Source organism: Petromyzon marinus, chromosome 51, assembly GCF_048934315.1.
Source record: "Petromyzon marinus isolate PM22_M1 ecotype Great Lakes invasive population chromosome 51, UKy_Petmar_22M1.pri1.0, whole genome shotgun sequence".
Lineage (NCBI taxonomy): Eukaryota > Metazoa > Chordata > Hyperoartia > Petromyzontiformes > Petromyzontidae > Petromyzon > Petromyzon marinus.
This window is the reverse complement of record NC_133717.1, coordinates 4,251,601-4,256,870: the sequence shown is the minus strand read 5'-3', so window position 1 is coordinate 4,256,870 and position 5,270 is coordinate 4,251,601. Positions and strand designations below refer to the sequence as shown.

The 5,270-nt window shown below is 41.0% G+C and overlaps 1 long non-coding RNA gene across 1 annotated transcript; it reads right to left on the bottom strand.

Annotated features, from left to right (window-relative positions):
• Positions 1–331: 331 nt before the first annotated feature.
• On the bottom strand, positions 332–4,813 carry LOC142931234 (uncharacterized). Its single transcript, XR_012947242.1, has 2 exons — positions 4,639–4,813; positions 332–1,741 (listed from the first exon to the last, which is right to left on the bottom strand). It is a non-coding gene; the product is annotated as an uncharacterized LOC142931234 (long non-coding RNA).
• Between the last annotated feature and the right edge of the window lie 457 nt (positions 4,814–5,270).

Here is a 5,270-nt window from a genome sequence, read left to right as displayed (position 1 = left end):
CAAAGATCTGGATGCATTCCCATCATCAGTGAGCCCCTCTGTCAAGCGAGGGCTGAGTTGTCTGGGTCATATATCCTGCATGCACATCTACGGCATGCCGAATCAGCTTCTGTTTGACTAGTTGGGTCTAAACAGGTGTGGCACAGGCTCGAAAAGAGATGGACTGATGTGGCACAAGACGATTTGGAACTGATTGGACTCGTTGATGACTTGTGCCAGCAGTGTCAAGATCGGCCCCTGCGGCGGAGGTTTTGATAGAAAGTCGTATAACTTTTTATAAGATCCCTAATCTCAAGATTTGACCAAAAGTCACCCAGGCACACACATGTTATACTTTACACATTTTAAATCTTTATTCACCAGATTACTATTAAGCATACATCGATTTCCAAATGCATTAGATAAATTACGGATTGCTGTGGCAAATAGCATGTCGCTTTGTGTGAATCAGTTTTTAAAAAGAAAGTTTAAATTTCATAAGAGCAGCTTTCAGTCTTTCACATTATGAAGGATCATTGCCATTTTCAAACCCCAACTAGTAAACCATCTTACCCAATCAAATATGCCATGATTTTTGGAATACCACAAAAACAGTTAAAATGTTTTTTTTTATATTTCCATAAAGTATTTTCTTCATTACATTTTCCCATAGTTTTCTTATGCACACTATGACAATGGTTTTGATATCAGGCCATTTACACAGAGGCATCTTAAGTAACTTTAATGTGACAAGCGAATTGCATCACAAACTTGTTTTTTTTGCAGCCTCCTTGTGCAAAACCACTCTTTTTTATGTAGTTATTAAACCAAAACTCACAAACTCATGGGCTGTGTTGACCAGGGAAGGTGAAGGTAAATCACCGATAACCTTGCCATGGACACACTCTTAGACAACCTCCATGAAGGACGTTCTCCCTGTGGAACGCATCATCTCGTCTGGATGCGCCGATCATTGCAGTGGTCCCCTAGAAGATCTATAGATCGCCTGAGTACCCCTACTGCTCAACAGCCATTGCAATTAATGTATGAGAGACGCGAGTTGATGGCACAGGTCAAAATATAACAAATAAATGCATCGTATATAGTTTAGACAGCAATTAATTTTGCTGTCATGTATAATCAGGTTGGGTCAAATATTTTAGACAGTCCATCAATTGTCCATTGTGTCAATGTTGACAGAATTAAGCAACATTGAAAAATATAAAGTTCTGTATTCATCTCCTGCCAATGCCAACAATCACCCTTCCACCTTGGTCCAGTGGTTTTAACATCATATGCATTTTTGCTCTGCCAGGCCCCATTACAGGTGTTGCAAAACCAAAATACCATGTAAACAACTATCAGAGTTGTCTGATTTGACCCAAAACCTTTGTTCATCTATTGACTTGCAAACCTTGTTACATTCTGGTGCAGTTAAAATATAGTATTCAGCGATATAAATGAACATTTTAACAACAATTTACAATGTGTTTATTTTTTACATATTGATTGCCTGCATCAATTATTTTGATTTACAGTTCCCATCATTAATATCCATGATCTATAGTATTATATCGGTGCAGGATGGTATAATAGACTACTGCATGTTCTGGTGAATCCAGTCCAAGAATTTGGTGACCCTGCTGTAAACACCTGGCTGGTAAGCCCGTGCACAGCCATAGCCCCAGCTGGTGATTCCAGAGAGGTACCAAAACCAGCGGCCGTTTGAGTCCTGGCAAACCAAGAGACCCCCAGAGTCTCCCTGCAACAGACACACACGACACCAATGTTAGAAGTTGACTGACGAACAAGGAGGCCTGATGGAGCGATGATTACAGTGATCCAGTATAAGCAATGGCATGTCATGATATCAAAGAGGGGATGTCAAAAGGCCCGATAATTAGGTTTAAATGTTCAATGCAAAGAGCAGTACAACTGAGGCCAGCTTGAAATGTTCAATGGGACTGGGATCCTGAAGGAGGACATTGTTGTTGAAGGTCGAGTTGATGTTGGCCCACCCACGCTCCTTCCAGTAAATTGGTACCAAAATGTGTTCATGAATTGATTGGAGAAGTTTGCTTTCCGAGTTCCCCCTGGTGGAACATAATTGAGCCCATAGTCGTCATGTGCTCCAGATGGTTTTTAGGCAAGAGAGTTGCATATTCTTGGTTCTTTCGGTAAAGTCACGTTGAAGGGAAACAAATAATAAAATATATAAAACAATACAATTCTCGCATATATTTTAGTTTCCCTTCAACGTGACTTCACCGAAAGAACCAAGAATATGAATCACTGCAGTCACGAAAGCTTTAAATCAAAATTGCATCTTGTTGGTTGTTATGGCAGCTCACTTGGCAGGTGTCCACCCCTCCTTCGAGGTACCCTGCACACAGCATCCTGTTGGTGATTAGAGATGGGCTATAGGCCTGCGGCCCTGGGGTGACGCACGTCTTGAAGATCTCTACTGAAGCCTCCTGAAGCTGGTCGGGTGTGCAGCCTGTTCAGGACAAGAATTCGTGTTGGAAACCGTGTTTCAGTTCCAGTTATTTATTTACTTTGGTATAGCCCTGTGAGCCATTCGGCTCTTGAATCGGGTGCAACCACAACAAACAAAAAAACAAAAACACGAACAAGAAAACATCTTAAAGTGAAGTACTATATTTCATCAAGACTTAGATTGTGGTACATTTAAATGTTAACAACATATCACCTGTATATCAGCTTAATGCCTATTACAGATATTCCTCGAGCACCAGAGAGCTCTGCTACCCGACTGCCATCATTATTCCAAAGGATTTTTACAAAAAAATGTTTCCGAACAAAAATTTGAGCCTCCATTAAATCAAAGGAATTGTTCAGTAGAAGAGATGTGTATATTATATTTGTTTTTCATTATACAAACATTCCCCCGAAATAAAATAAATGTTCAACTATCGATTATGTTTAACTTGTGCCGTCGGAAAATAACATTGCACCGATTCATACATTAAAATCACGATACATGCCTTGAATCGTGGGCATAGCAATGGATTTTTGATATTTGTATATGTTGTACATTAGAGGTGCTACATTTAACCCAATGTAAACAACTCAAGGGTTGTAATCCTGAGTTTAAACAGAAGGGAACTGCTTTCTATGAGAAGATCGATTTTATTAGAATGTTAATCGGGTCGTGTGGAGGCTCAAAACATGACAATACTGTGGTTGCTTTGTTCTTACACCATAGACACTGAGCTATGGATACTAAATAATATCTCAAACTATGCTCTATTTAGTGGTCAAAGTATCTTCTGAAATCACGTGTTTTCCCAGGTTTGGAATATTTCACCTATGGACTTACCACCTTCAAAATTTTTCCCCAACCAGAAATGAAGCATGATTTCCCTGGGTAGGGAAACTTCTGAAAGCGAGGTGGGAGGCAAACTGGCTGTATGTAATCGATGAAGGAAATAAGTTCTGACAGCTCCATAAGAGCAATGTCATAGTCATGGCTGCTTCCGTTGTAGCGCTCGTGGATGAGGATTCTGTTGACGCTTCTGGCCACGACAGTTGAAGCGCTGAGATCGTTCTGAGAGTGCAGGCCCAGGTATACCGTCCAGGTGTTTGGGTTGTTACTAGGGGGGTAAATACACAGCCACCACATTCAGCATCAAATAATATAGAGCATTATGTTTTTTTTTTTACCAAGGTAAGCCTCATTGAGTCTCAGGACTTTTTCAGGAGGGTCCTGCCAAGTTATTTCGGTAGGGGTGATGACTGCTGCTCTGTATAATCTCAACTGAGTAATTCGTGTGGGTCAGTTTTACAAGTAAGCAAATTTGGACTGTGGCGCCGGCACGCATCACGATTGCAAGTGCACTTCGAAAAATTATACCTGAATGTGAAAAAATATGAGATGCTTAATCCCTATTCCACTTATATTCATAACTCTTTCTGCAATAAAATTCTACAAAAAATATCTTCTAATGGTGTTGTGATTCATTGTGTGAGTGGGAGCAGCGGTGGTTCATTGGTTAGCACACTGCACTTACGAAACTGTTGGCCCACGTTTTAATTCCCCAAGCTTGATTCCCAACCACAGATACAGTTATTCCTGACCAGTGTGGTGAGGTATGGTCGAACAACACCCCATGACCAACACGGTGTGCGAAGGCCTTCATCCCAAAAGCGGTCCGACAAAGGGCTGGAAGTTGTGATTATCAAACTTGTCTGCTGTGTGTGTAACATTTAACACAATGCATCCTTTTAAAGTATGACAAATAAAAATAGGGTTTACCCTTTCTGGCAATAAAACAGGTGTTAAGATATTCTTGGTGCTTTCTACGTGACTTTACCGAAAGAACCAAGAATATGAATCCCTGCAGTCACGAAAGCTTTAAATTCAAGGTGTTAAGATGTTCAAACACGTTTAGTAAGGAATCAAGTTTGTATTAACCACACGTACTTGTGGTGAACATGCGAATAAACTTGCTCTGATAATAATATATGCATTGTCTTTGGCCTACACCAGAGACGGCCTTCTTTAGCACCTAGTTTCACCAGTGACAGACCAGAGAACGTCAAAAGGCGAACAGTACCAGGACAATGCACGTATCAGAGCATTTATAGCTCAGAGTAAAGTGTTCACAAGACATGTGAAGCAACAGAAACGCTCACCACCTCTGGAAGCAATGAGCAGCACTCACAACCCAGCGGTCACTGAAGAGGGAGCCCCCACAGGTCAGTCTGTTGAAGTTGTGCAGGCTCTCTTGCCAGGGCCATTCTCAGAGCCTTGCTTCGTAGCCTCCCACGATCCGGCTGTTCACTCTGCGTTCTGCTACGGGGATCCAGCCACATTCTGAAAAACGACAAAACACAATTACTTCTATAATACAGTTTTTTTGGGTTAGATCGCATAAATATAGAAATGTCTAGTCAAACTCGCCATAATTAGTAAGAGATGTCATGTAAACAGAACATGCCGATTCATCACTAGTACAGCACACCGGTGTGTTGGAGAGACAAGCCACAACATTTACAATCTGAGTACGACGTTTTGCTAGTAAATCTTGATTTAAAGCTTTCGTGACTGCAGGAATTCATATTCTTTGGGTCTTTAGGTAAAGTCACGTAGATGGTTATTTTCTTTGAACCATCTACGTGACTTTACCGAAAGACCCAAAGAATATGTTTTGCTAGTAATCACAACTAGCTTCATCAGGCGACAGCCAGATTTGTAGAGAACTCCACCTATTTCGTTCCTTATATAGAGGCGTAGATGTGATGACAACACTTGTGCACTCTTCTTGTCC